The sequence below is a fragment of the Nyctereutes procyonoides genome, unplaced genomic scaffold, assembly GCF_905146905.1.
Source record: "Nyctereutes procyonoides isolate TBG_1078 unplaced genomic scaffold, NYPRO_anot_genome, whole genome shotgun sequence".
In the NCBI taxonomy this organism is placed as follows: Eukaryota; Metazoa; Chordata; class Mammalia; order Carnivora; family Canidae; genus Nyctereutes; species Nyctereutes procyonoides.
This window is the reverse complement of record NW_026575135.1, coordinates 68,581,280-68,594,251: the sequence shown is the minus strand read 5'-3', so window position 1 is coordinate 68,594,251 and position 12,972 is coordinate 68,581,280. Positions and strand designations below refer to the sequence as shown.

Genomic DNA, 12,972 nt, shown 5'->3' with positions numbered 1-12,972 from the left:
GAGCCACTCAGGTGCTCTTTCCACTTCCTTTTTTAAAATCAATAAGCCTAGTAGGCTCAGAGAGTGAAGAAGTGATCTGTTATAAGAAATAAGAATTCATTTCTCAGGGCACCTGGGTGGTTCAGTCAGTCTGCATTTATATATGTGTGTATATTTACATATATTCTCATTATGAATGAAATGAATTCATTTCTCTACCGTTCTTCAATCACATCTTTTACTCTCCTGCCACCATTCCCTCCTAGACACTTCTGTTTCCCATACTCATGCAGAAAGGACCCAGAGTCCCTTAGAACAGAGTGGAACTTCACAAAGAAGCAGAATAAATTGGGCCATTAAAAGAAGGCAGCCACAACTCAATTCTTCAGGCAGCGAGATGACCTCACTTCATTCTTTACTTTACAAACACAGATGGGTGGCAAAAGATGAATAGAACCCAAAGTAAGAAGCCATTTTAATCCAAATAAGAGTAATTTTGTAACTGTTCAGTCATCCAGGATTCTTTATTGCTTTTCTGACCCCCCTTTCTGAGAAGCAAATCAATTCTATCAAGGGAGCGAGATCACATCAGTCCTCTCTAGGAGAAAAGAGATAGTTACATCCTTCCAGTGAGGGAGTACTTATGTCAAAGGTTGGCAGGTAGGTAGACAGAGAAAATGAAGGAATGATAGACTGATAGGTTTAGATCATCATTCCTAGGGTATCAGTAGAGAACTGATCAGTAGAAAAGAGTTACTGCTAGTTTGTACACAAATAAGAAAAAAGAGCTGAAGCCAGATCTAAGACAATACTCAAAAGCTTCCTGGTCAAAGTTTTCAGGGAAAATATTTTTCTTCTCAAATGGTATCAGGTGGAGAACACTTGAAGCCAAACCAAATAACGCTGAGATGCTTCCCAGAGGTTTTCACAGAGAAATATTTTTTCTCCTCAAATATTTTCAGATGGAAAATCCAAGAGACACACAAGGAAGATCACAGTAGTTACAGCAACCCAATTTCCCATCAACAGGCTTTTGTTATCCTCACTACACTGTTTTTGTGGATCATAATGTGGTTTTGGGGAGAAAGCAGGCCCAGAAATTGAAAAGAATACCTACTACAAACGTACCTTTCCTCCTTCATCTGCCTAGAAAGAAATAAGCTCAAAAGTAAACGACTTCCCCATCACGACCTGCAATTTCTCAGATTCCATTTCCGGAGGACCCAGACCATGGAGTGGTTAACAGCATGATCTCCACAACAGAGAGAACTGGCTTCTGCTACTTCTTCTCCCTAACAGTGGGAACTAAAGCCTCAGTTTCATCTTTAAGCAAATTAAGCTGTTATCTCCTTCACAGCATTGTTATCACGTGCAAGTTTTAATGCGTGTGAAGTACCTAGCCCAATGTTTGGGACACAGCACATTCTCAATAACACTAGCAATAATTCTTGTTATTTTATCAGTAAGTTTTATCAGTGAGACTTGTGGTTAAAGATGCTGTAAATCCTGATGTTGTCATGAAAATTACAAGGTTGGTTAACAAGACCATGTGTCTAAGAATTTCCAGGATGATCTCAATTTTTGCTATCTTATCCCATGGTCATACATCCCAAGGGTTGGCTTTAGTAACTATAGTACTCATGGATAGATATCACAGGGTTTTTGGAAGGAAGAAATGAAGGGAGGGAGGGAGGCTGGGAGGGTGAGAGGAGAGAGACTGTAAGAATACAGAATGTACTGAACAAGGTGGTCCACCAACTGGCATTCCCGAACCCCTTAGAGATTGGGGAACAATCTTTTTGTATACCAAAGGTCCTAACAGATGTCCGGGTAGCAAAGACAGCCACAAAAAGTGGAGCCTCTAGTTCCCTCAGTCAGTTGAGCATCTGACTTTTGATTTCAGCTCGGGTCATGATCTCAGGGTCATGAGATTAAGCCTCGAGTCAGGCTCCACACTGGTGTGGAACCTGTTTAAAATTCTCCCTCTCCCTCTGCCCCTCCCCAGTGTACTCGCACATGCTCTCTCACCCTCTCTCTTAAAAAGAAAGAAAGAAATTTTGTGGAGTATCTGGCTGGCTCAGTCCATAGAGCATGTGGTGATTTTCGATCTCTGGGTCATGAATTCAAGCCCCACATTGGGTGTAGACCTTACTCAAAAAAAAAAAAAAAAAAAGGTTTTTTCTAAATAAGTTTAGTGATAGAAAACTTAGCAACCATCCTCCTTTCAGATCAAATTCTTCTATGGCTTCAGGAGACTAGACAGCAAAGTGAGACAGGGGCTACCTAGCGATGTTCTGGCCTACCTGAAACTTGCCATCTGCATTTTCAATGCAAAGAACAAAAGAAATGCTATTCTCATAAATCCTCTCCAAGCTCCTCTTACAACAAATCAGCAACTGCCTTCTTTTCAAACCAGAAATAGAAAGTGACACTTTCACAGAACTGGCTCAATAAAAAATCACATTTTAAAAGTAAACAGGAAATGTAAAAATGTATTTTAACTGAGGGTGCTAACCTTTGTGTACATAACATGACTGACACGTCTGGAATGGGACAGCAGTTCGAACAGTTACTTTTCAGCGAGACCTGGGTTCACCTCCTGTGCTTTCACCCTTATGGCTCCTTGTGATCAAACCGCATACCCCTGTCATCTGGATTCATGCGGATCCTACAGCTGTGGGATAGAGTCTACCTCTGTGGGGCATAACTGGTGGGCATGGGGGGAGCAGGGGCTGGTAGGGGTCTCCATCTCTAGCTTTTTCATGCCTACCTGTCGTATCTAGCACAAGACTTGGAAGCAGAAGACCACAGGTTTCCCCCAACTACAGAAACTTACAGACTGGGGATCCCTGAGTGGCTCAGCGATTTAAAACCTGCCTTTGGCCCAGGGTGTGATCCTGGCATCCCGGGATCGAGTCCCACGTCAGGCTCCCGGTATGGAGCCTGCTTATCCCTCGCCTGTGTCTCTGCCTCCCTCTCTCTATGTCTATCATGAATAAATAAATTTAGAAAAAAAAAAGAAAAGAAATTACAGGCTGACCATTATTACCAGCTCTTAAGTGAAGAACACGAGTCGGAACAAAGTAAAATTAAAGCATGTGAGGTTTCAAAACCAGAATGTCTGTATCGCACGTCCATGAGTTAAGAGCTGGCTGTGACACTCAACACATGTGCACACAAAAGAAATTCCATCCACAGAGATATTTGCATCTTTCCAAAGCTTAGGCTGGACTGTGGGTCTGAGGTGTGATGCTGTTTACCCCCGAAAGAGAAGAACTGGAAGGGAAGCCAAGAGACAGGAAGGGAGAAATATCCCTGTTCCTGGTTTCTGCTTTCCACTGTGTGGCTTCATCATTATATTTATTTATTTTTAATTTAAGATATTATTATTATTATTAAAGATATTATGATTTAAGATATTTATTTATTCATGAGAGACACAGAGGGGGGGCAGAGACAGAGGCAGAGGGAGAAGCAGGTTCCATGCAGGGAGCCGGATGTGGGACTCGATCTCAGGACCCCGGCATCACGCCCTGAGCCAAATGCAGACGCTCAACCACTTGAGCCACCCAGGTGTCCCTCATCATTACATTTAAAAGTATATTTGTGGGTGCTCTGGACATCCTCCTCTCTTTTCTTCCTAAATGAGGCTACCTATCTGAGGACTAGAAAATACTGTATTGTTACTATCTGAATAGAAATAAGACAAGTGAATAGTGAATACCAACGGATGCACCTCCTCATGACTCAACAGTATTTTTACCGCCCCCGTCAAGGCACACAGCTGAGCCGTGCTCAGGACGTTCCCACCCATCACAAGGCTATACTGCACTGCCTTTGGGACGATGGGAAGGTGGAGCTCACCCTCCGAGGGCAGGACAGGTGTGCTCAGTGCTATTTTCCCAGATTTATTTCCCATTGTGACCAAAGACTCTATTTACGACCAGAACTCTCTTTTATTTTTCCTTTTTTGTGATGCTTTAGTGAATGACTGATGATACTACAAGACCCCATTTATAAAGCACCTAGCTGCCTTCAGGGACAGGAATAAGCCCGTCACATCTGCCCCGGACAACACCCTTGAATATTGTCACCACGTCTGGAAGAGAAGTCAGAGGCTCAGAGAAGGTGCATACCATGTCCCAACCCAGGGTCCAAGATGCTGCCAGAGCTGAAATTCGGATTCGTGTCTCCCTGACCCCAATACCTGGCTTCTTACTATCTCACTACACAGGCCTGTCAAGAGGCAGAGGGGCCGGGCCAGGACGAACCAGATCAGGGGCCTAGTGCCAGGGCCGCCCCAGACACAGCCCTTCCTGAGCCATCAGAGCCAGTGCGTGAGCCCGCACCGCCAGGCCCCCCCTTGACCGAGGCCCGGCTTTGACTTGGGTGAGGTGACCCCAATCTCTTTGCTTCTGGCCGCAGTTCCCGACGTGCTTTATCCCAAATCCTTGCCTCTCACCTGAGCTTAATCAGCTCTTCAGAGGACTTCTGTCAGTCAGGCCCGCAGCCCTGGAACCGGACGCCAGCCACGATCACAGCGATCGCAACGTGGGAGCTAGTCGGGTTTGCACAGCAAAGATTCAGGAGTGCCTCTGGGAGGCAAGGGGAGGAGGAGCGGGAACGAGAGACACAAACACATTGTGAAACATGCTGACTAGTACGATGACCCTCCGTCTAGCCTAGGAGACACCTGCTAAGGATCCTCGCACCTCTACAGAGAATTCTTCACAGCCCTGCCCGTCTGGGGAACCCAGATCTGTGAGATCAAGTCAACTCCGCGCAGTCCACGACTCTTGGTGATTTTTGCCAGGCCTAGCTTGCCACCTACTGGCAAGAAGCAGGAGCAAAGACAGAGAAAAGGCCACCAGAAGCTGAACAAGACCCCTGCCCCTGCCGAATGTCAGCACCCCCTCGGATCTGCCAAAGCTCAGATCTGCCGGACACCCAGGGCGAGTCTGGAGCCTTCAGAAGCAGGGCTCACCCCCAAGCTGGTGTCAGGTCTAGGTCTCTCTAAAGAAACAGTACGAGCAAGGGCACAGTCATGTGCATTGGCAGAGCACTCCCTTCGATTGAGACATTGCACATGAAGGACAAGCAGAAAGAGAAGGGGCAGGTTTGAACTTCAAGCCAAGGCTTCTAAAGATTTATTATTATTATTATTATTATTATTATTATTACTATTCATCAGAGAAGCAGAGACATAGGCAGAGGGAGAAGCAGGCTCCCCACGGGGAGTCCAATGCAAGACTCAATCCCAGGACCTGGGGATCATGACCTGAGCCAAAGGCAGACACTCAACCACTGAGCCACCCAGGCATCCCTAAGCCAAGGCTTCTAAAGTCAGGCCAAGAAGAGTTTGAGGGTTCACAGTCTGCAGCAGACAGCATCAAGAATGTCTAAGCCCACAGTGGTAAGGCCAGAGGACCATCTCCACAATCCTCACAGCTCACCCCACGAATGTGAACTTGGCAGCCCCAGCTTGAAAGTGTGCCAGAATGCTGGAGGCCACAACCATACCCTCATGGTAACACTTTTACTGATCTTCCAATGGAAAAGTGTTCTAAAAAATTACAATATCCTCACCCAAGTCATAAAAAATGATAAGTTTCTAAATCTATCAAAATCATCAAAAACATAGCATGCAAATTGGGCTTCAGTGAGTTCTCACTGGCACTCCTACACCCTCGAGACATCATGAACATTTTACTAACAGTGAGTCCTTCCAAAAATGACTTTCTTTTTCAAGCTTTAATTCTGTACCCTAATTTTCTCCACATCCTGAGAAAAGAGAAGAATAAGGAGGAAAGAGTGACCCATCCTTCCCATTCCCCTCTGCTCCCACTTGTCATAAACTGGCAAAAATGCCTGATGGGTCATAAGTAAATTGTACATTTTGGGGTCTTTGCTCAAGGTAAGATACGTGTGAATTTCAAGGCAAGTCATGACAAACGGACCACATGTACTTGCTTCCTTCCTCCCCCCCCACACACTCAACCAGAAGGACAGTGACAAAATTAAAAAGCTATCATCAGTGGGACAAAGACAGAGGAGGGAGACAATGACAGACGAGGGATATTAGTACATGTGTGGAAGAATGAGGACCATAGATTTTACAAAGCACTGCCATTTCCACCTAACTGCCCATAGAGAGCAATGCAGGGGGGAGTACAGATATTACCTCCTCCGCAGAGCCTGTGTACTGAGAGGCATCCAGAATCAAAGACAGGGGTAGAGCAAGGAACTAGAAACAAAGGAATGGGTTGAAAATCTAGAGACAGAACAGTTGGGAACCAGGTCCCAGCCTTAATACCAAGCCCACAGAACCAGGAGGGGACAAAGGTCTTCACCCACCCAAAATTCCCAACCCCACCCACCCTGGAAACCAAGGTTTAGTCCCTGGAGAAATCAAGCCTTGGAGGCTCAAAATCCTAGGACACCATGCATATCACAGCAGAGGGCCCAATGGGGCTTTAGAACAAAAAACAAACAAACAAAAAAGGTTAAATAAGAAACTTCAGCATACCTCCTTCATCTGCACCATGAATGCCAGCAACCAGGTTTTTATGTGACTATGAGCTCAAATAGTATAAACACTAGTTATATTGACTGAACCAAAATTATGTCATAATTATTACTGACAGAACCAAGAATTGTAGAATCACTGTAGGAAGGAGTAAGAATAAAGATGGTAGAGACATTTACATTGACATGGAAGGAACTGAAGGGAATTATACTGAGAGAAATAAGTCAATTGTAGAAAGACAATTATCATACGGTTTCACTCATATGTGGAATATAAGAAATAGTGAAAGGGACCATAAAGGAAGGGGTGGAGGAAACTAAGTGATGAAAAATTAGAGAGGAAGACAAACCATGAGAGACTCCTGACTCTGGGAAACAAACTGAGGGCTGTGGGAAGGGTGGGGGGAAGGTTGAGGTAACTGGGTGATGGTTAACTGGGTGATGGGGCACTAAGGAGGTCACGTGATGGGATGAGCACTAGCGGTTGTAGGCAACTGATGGATCGCTGAACTCTACCTCTGAAACTAATAATACACTATATGTTAATTAAATGAATTAAAATAAGATAAAATAAAGTAAAATAAAATAAAATGAAGGAAATGAATAGTGTCCAAGTGCCGAGGGCTGACGTTCACCCATAGTATGATACAACTTCTGTGCACAACGCTGCTCTCAGAGTCCTCAGCAGTCACAAATCACAAGTCAGTGACCGATCACTACCACCCTGGGAACTGCCTGCCGGTCTTTTTCCCCCAAAGCTCCTACAGGTGCTCAAGCCACATGAATGACCTCACCTGACCTCTGTCATTGGAAATGTTCTCTTTTTTTCCTGAGAGCAAACAGAGGAGCATGTGTCACAGGCCAGGCCATCAATGAAAAAGAGGAAAAGACTTATCATACAAAAATATAAAATTTTTGCGGGACAAAACATACCCTAAAAAGTCAAAAGACAAACAATAAACTGGAAAAAACAGCTGGTAATATGTTTGACAAAAGGGTTAATACCCTTGATAAATTTTTAAATATAAGGGACAGGTGGTGATTAATCTTTATTCAAAAGCTCCACCAACATATCTTCCCTGAAAGAGATTGTCAGCTCTCCGCAGATACTTTGAACCCTATGTTGATTGAAGAAAAAATTAGATGTTTTACTGACTAAAAAGAAGTCAGCACTTATCAATGGTGGTGGAACAGCTAGACATTGTGGAAAAATCCAGAAAAAAAGCATGGGCTCATTTCCATGGTTTTACACTCAGCAAAATAAGGAAAAGGCAGTGTCATGTTGAGGCTGAAAAGTAGCATATTTCAACTAGAGAATAATGTAAAACTGGGACTTCCCAAAACTATTGAAATTCTAGCAAACTATAGGGAAAGTAAGTAATGGGGAAAGCATTCAAAAAGAACTCTATTTTTAATAAGCTAATGTTTTGGTAACTCTATAGGTTTGTTTAGTGGTTGGTTTTGGCAAGCTTCTTGGAAAGAAGCACAAAATAAAATAGGAAATCATTTGTTTGATAAACACATTGGTCACAGATGATAACCAGACCCACGGGGGCGACCACTTTGTAATGTGTGTGAATATCAAGCCCCTCCATTAGACACCTAAACCTAACACAGCACTGCATGCCAATTTTTCTTTAATAAAAAAAAAATTAATGAAATCAAAATCCGAAAGTACAAATACAAACAACAACAAAACCCAAGATTTCACATAGAGCAAAGGAAAGCAATGACTTCTATTCCTCGGGGATTGATAACCACACAGAAGCAGGTTCCCAGTACAGGCTGTCATTTGAGGGACCCTAGGAAGGTTCCAGCAGAGGTAATTTCCCTCCTTTCCTCCACTGAATTTCAACCTTTGAAATTTAATTCATTGAGATCTCAAAGGCCTTTGGTTTCTTATGCAAATAGCAATAAGCCCATCAGTATAGGCATTGCCAACTGTCGTTTTTCAGGGAGGATTTTTTTTTTAAGATTTTATTTATTTATTCATGAGAGACACACAGAGAGAGGCAGAGACATGGGGAGAGGGAGAAGCAGGCTCCCTGTTGGGAGCCGGATGTGGGGCTCAAGCCAGGACCCCGGGATCACGACCTGAGCCAAAGGCAGATGCTCAACCACTGAGCCACTCAGTTGTCCCAAGAACCTACCCTTTTAAAAAGGCTTCTCACAAGATGGAGAGAGAGCCTCAGGGACGGGTTTTCAAGAGCCCCTGGGCCACCACATGCTCTTCTCTGCATTTGCATACCCTGGTGGGTTTTACCCTGAAAGCAGTTGGTCACTTAGGAGTTAGAAAGGCGAGAAAGCTGGTCTGGGGCAAGAAAAAGAGAGAGCTTGCAAGACCTCCAGATGCAGACCACCTCTGACTAGGAACTGCTTTGGATTGAGCTGTCTTAGCAGAGGAGAATCGTCCTCCATCTAAACCCACCTCCCACCAACCCCAGGGATAGTCAAGCCATCTGCCCCCCTCGTGGCCTTCTGGGAGTATCCCTGTTGTTCGGAAACTGAGAACACTCAGTTCAGAAGAAAATGAACCCTCTTCAGCACCCACCATGCCAGGCACCGTGAAAGGTGACAGATGGGCATATAATCTTCAATTTACCTCTACTTGGAATATGGGTATAATTGGCCCTGTGTAACCAAAGAGGGAGCAGGGGCTTCCAGCGCTCAAATCCCTGCATGAAGTCAGGGGCTGAGCAGAGCAGGGCTGAGGGTAAGTCTGGAAAGGGTGGCGGGGAAAGCCCTCTGCACAGAGCCCTGCCTGAAGCCAGAAGGGAGCCAACCACTTGGCTGGGGGAAGAGGGTATTAACTAGGACCCACCAGGGCCAGAGCTCAGAGGTCTCATCCATCCTGTTCCAGGAGAAGCCAGGACAGTGAGACAGGAATGTGAGGAGCCAAGAGGTACGCAGTGACAGATTCTCAGGCCACAGTAGCCATGGTCTGGAAAATTTCCAGGGCAGCTGAAAATGCTCAGATTCTGGACTTACTGTGGAGGCTGAGAAAATTAAAGCCATTCCACTTTAAGTTCAACGTTAGCACAAGTACAGCCATCCCAGGCCCCTGGGAAGAAGAGCTGAACTTTACCTTACTTCAGTTACAGGAAGAAAACAGCTTACAGCTAAACGTCCTAGAAAGCCCCTATTAGAATGAGAACAGAGCCCAAGCCAGGGGCAGGAAGCCCCTATTAGAACGAGAACAGAGCTCAATGCCCTTGAAAGCACTTGAGGAATTGCTCCACCCCTTCTGGAGGTCCCTGAGACCAGCCCTTAAAACTAAGCTGGAACCCACCTCGGGGTCCAAGTCTCTGCTCTGCTGTGTCGGGTACACTTGGACCCAAGCTCGAGCTTGTAAATAAACCCTCGTGTGTTTGCATCGGTGTCGGCTCCTTGGTGGTTTCTTGGATTTGCAGTCTTGGGCACAACACTTATTGGGGCCGGGGGGGGGGGGGGTGCGGGCAAAGAGCAAAATCCAACAATGACTGCTCTGAGGCAGACCTACTGAGTAAATGGTGGGACTGGGTTTCATTTTACACATGCTCATTTTTTTTTCTTTTCATCTACATTTGAGTATAGTTGACGCACAAGGTGACATTAGTTTCAGGTGTAGAGCATCATAACTTGACAAGTCTATACATCACACTGTGCTCACCATGAGTGTAGCCACCATCTGTTACCATACAACACTATGCCAACACCTATATTGACTATATTCCTGTAACTTACTCATTCCAACTGGAATGAGTTATAAAATGCTCTATCTCTGAACAAATTCATTTTTTTAGATGTTTATTAAATTGGCAAGCAGGGAAGTGAGTAGGTCAGTAACTTATGTGTTTAAGGCTCAGGGAGAGGTCCAAGCCAAGGGTGTAGATTTGGGAGGCATCATTTTATAACCAGTACATACAAGGGTAAGGCAGGACGTGATCACTAGAGTGAGTTTAAATAAGAAATTAACCCAGGCACCTGGGTGGCTCAGTGGTTGAGAGTCTGCCTTTGGCTCAGGTTGAGACCCCGGGTCCTGGGATCCAGTCCTGCATCAGGCTCCCACAGGAGGCCTGCCTTTCCCTCTGCCTATGTCTGTCTGTCTGTCTGTGTCTCTCTCTCTCTCTCTCAATGAATAAATAAAATCTTTATTTAAAAAAAAGTCACCCTTCCACGAAGACGGCACCAAAGATAGAAAGGAAGCCTCTGCCCCTCCCAAAGCCTAGGCCAAAGCAAAGGCTTTGAAAGCCAAAAAAGCAGTGCTGAAAGGTGTCCACAATCACACACACAAAAAAAAGAAGATCCACACATCACCTGCATTCCAATGATCTAAGACCCTGTGTCTCTAAAGGCAGCCCAAATATCCTCAAAAGAGCACCCCCCAAGAGAAACAAGCTTGATAGCTTGATCACTATCTCATCATCAAGTTCCCTCTGACTACGGAGTCAGCCATGAAAAAAATATAAGACAACAATTCACTGGTGTTCATCATGGATGTCAAGGTCAATAAGCACTGGATCAAACAGGCTGTGAAGAAGCTCTAGACCTTGATGTGGCCAAGGTCAACATCTTGATCAGGCCCAACAGAGAGAAGAAAGCATATGTTTGACTGGCTCCTGACTATGATGCTTTGGATGTTGCCAACAAAACTGGGATCATCTAAACTGATCCCATCTGGCTATAAATCTGTAAGTTTTATCACCATAAAAAAATTTAAAATACAAAAGAAATAAATTTTCAATAAGAAAATATAAATAAATAAATAAATAAATAAATAAATAAATAAATAAAGTAAGTAAGTAAGTAAGTAAGTAAGTAAGTAAGTAAATAAGGGGCCCAAGTACGGAGCCCTCTGACCCAAAGACCAAAAAGGGAAGAATCTGTGACAACAGAAAAGCCCAGGAAAATATGAAGCTGTGGAAACCAAGAGAAAATTTGTTTCCCTGAGAAAGGAAGTGACCCAATGCTGAGGAGCAAAAGTAAGACTGATAAATGGCTCCTGGATCTGGCACACAACAAAAGGCAGCTGAAGAGAGAGGAGGTTGGGAATATATGGAGCGAGAGGCTCGTCTATGCAAGATTCATAATCATCAGGAGGCCATTCATTCTTATCAACACATTGTCAAAAATAAAATTCTGTCAAGAATAGACTTAATAGGGACACCTGGGTGGCTCAGTGGTTGAGCATCTACCTTTGGCTCAGAGCATGATCCCAACATCCTGGGATCGAATCCCACATCAGGCTTCCTGCAGGGAGCCTGCTTTTCCCTCCATCTATGTCTCTGCCTCTCTCTTTGTCTCTCATGAATAAATAAAATCTTAAAAAAAATAGACTCAATAATGCTGTGAGTACAATTTTTAATATATGCTTTTTATTTCCCTTTTTTGGATGTGGATCATGCAAAACAGAGTTTCTGAGAGGTCCTATGTTCGTCGGGTACAAACCTGTAGCAGTGATACAACAATTGAGGGTATCTTTGGGTCAAGTTGTAGGTTTTATGTATCCCCATTATCAACAATAAAAGATAATGATCAACTATGCTAGAGGAATTATCCTTCTATTACCTTTTTTAATATATATTTTAGAAAGGGAGGCAGAGAAGGGCAGAGAGAGAGGGAGAGACAGAGAGAATCTCAAGCAGGCTCCACACCCTGCAAGGAGCCCGACTCGAGGCTCAGTCTCACAACCCTGAGATCATGATCTGAGCCGAAGTCAAGAGTCTGTCACTTAACTGACTGAGCCACCCAGGTGCCCCTCTGTTCCTTCTTTAGAAGATTATAAAATTGGGATGCCTGGGTGGCTCAGCGGTTGAGCGTCTGCCTTTGGCTCAGAACATGATCCCAGGTTTGGGGACGGAGTCCCACATCAATCTAATTACATATTATAATATGTAAAATAATATTTTATTTCTTTATTCATGAGAGACACAGAGAGAGGCAGAGACACGGGCAGAGGGAGAAGCAGGCTCCCCATATGGAGCCTGAAGTGGGACTCGATCCCCAGACCTGGGATCAAGCCCTGAGCCAAAGGCAGACCCTCAATTACTGAGCCACCCAGGTGTCCCGGGAGGTTTGTGTTTTAATTACCTATTTACCTACATATTTTTTAACGACTTTTCAGCCACTGTTAAATGCTAGTTGTCTTTCAAGTAGAAGAGCCTATTCAATCAAAACCCGACCAGCATACCCAAAACATATCACAGATGAAAGCAAACCAATCAGGAGCTGCCAGATTTGCTGTCTACAAAGGGCTTCCTGCTTCCTCAACAGCCCAGCTGTGTCTTCACATGAAGGAGAGAAGGAGCTCTGTGGGGTCTCTTCAATAAAGGTGCAACAGTCATTCATGAAGCTTCTGCCCTCATGACCTATTCACTTCTCAGAGTCCCTACCTGCACACCTGCTAATACCATCACTGTGGGGGTAGAGATTTCAACCATGATTTTGGGAAGGGGTGAGGAGAGAGAGCCCCAAACATTCAGTCTACAG

At 44.5% G+C, this 12,972-nt stretch overlaps 1 pseudogene; it reads left to right on the top strand.

The window, feature by feature from the left end:
* The first annotated feature begins 5,374 nt into the window (after positions 1–5,374).
* Positions 5,375–11,149, top strand: LOC129494642 (60S ribosomal protein L23a-like; annotated as a pseudogene).
* Positions 11,150–12,972: the final 1,823 nt, after the last annotated feature.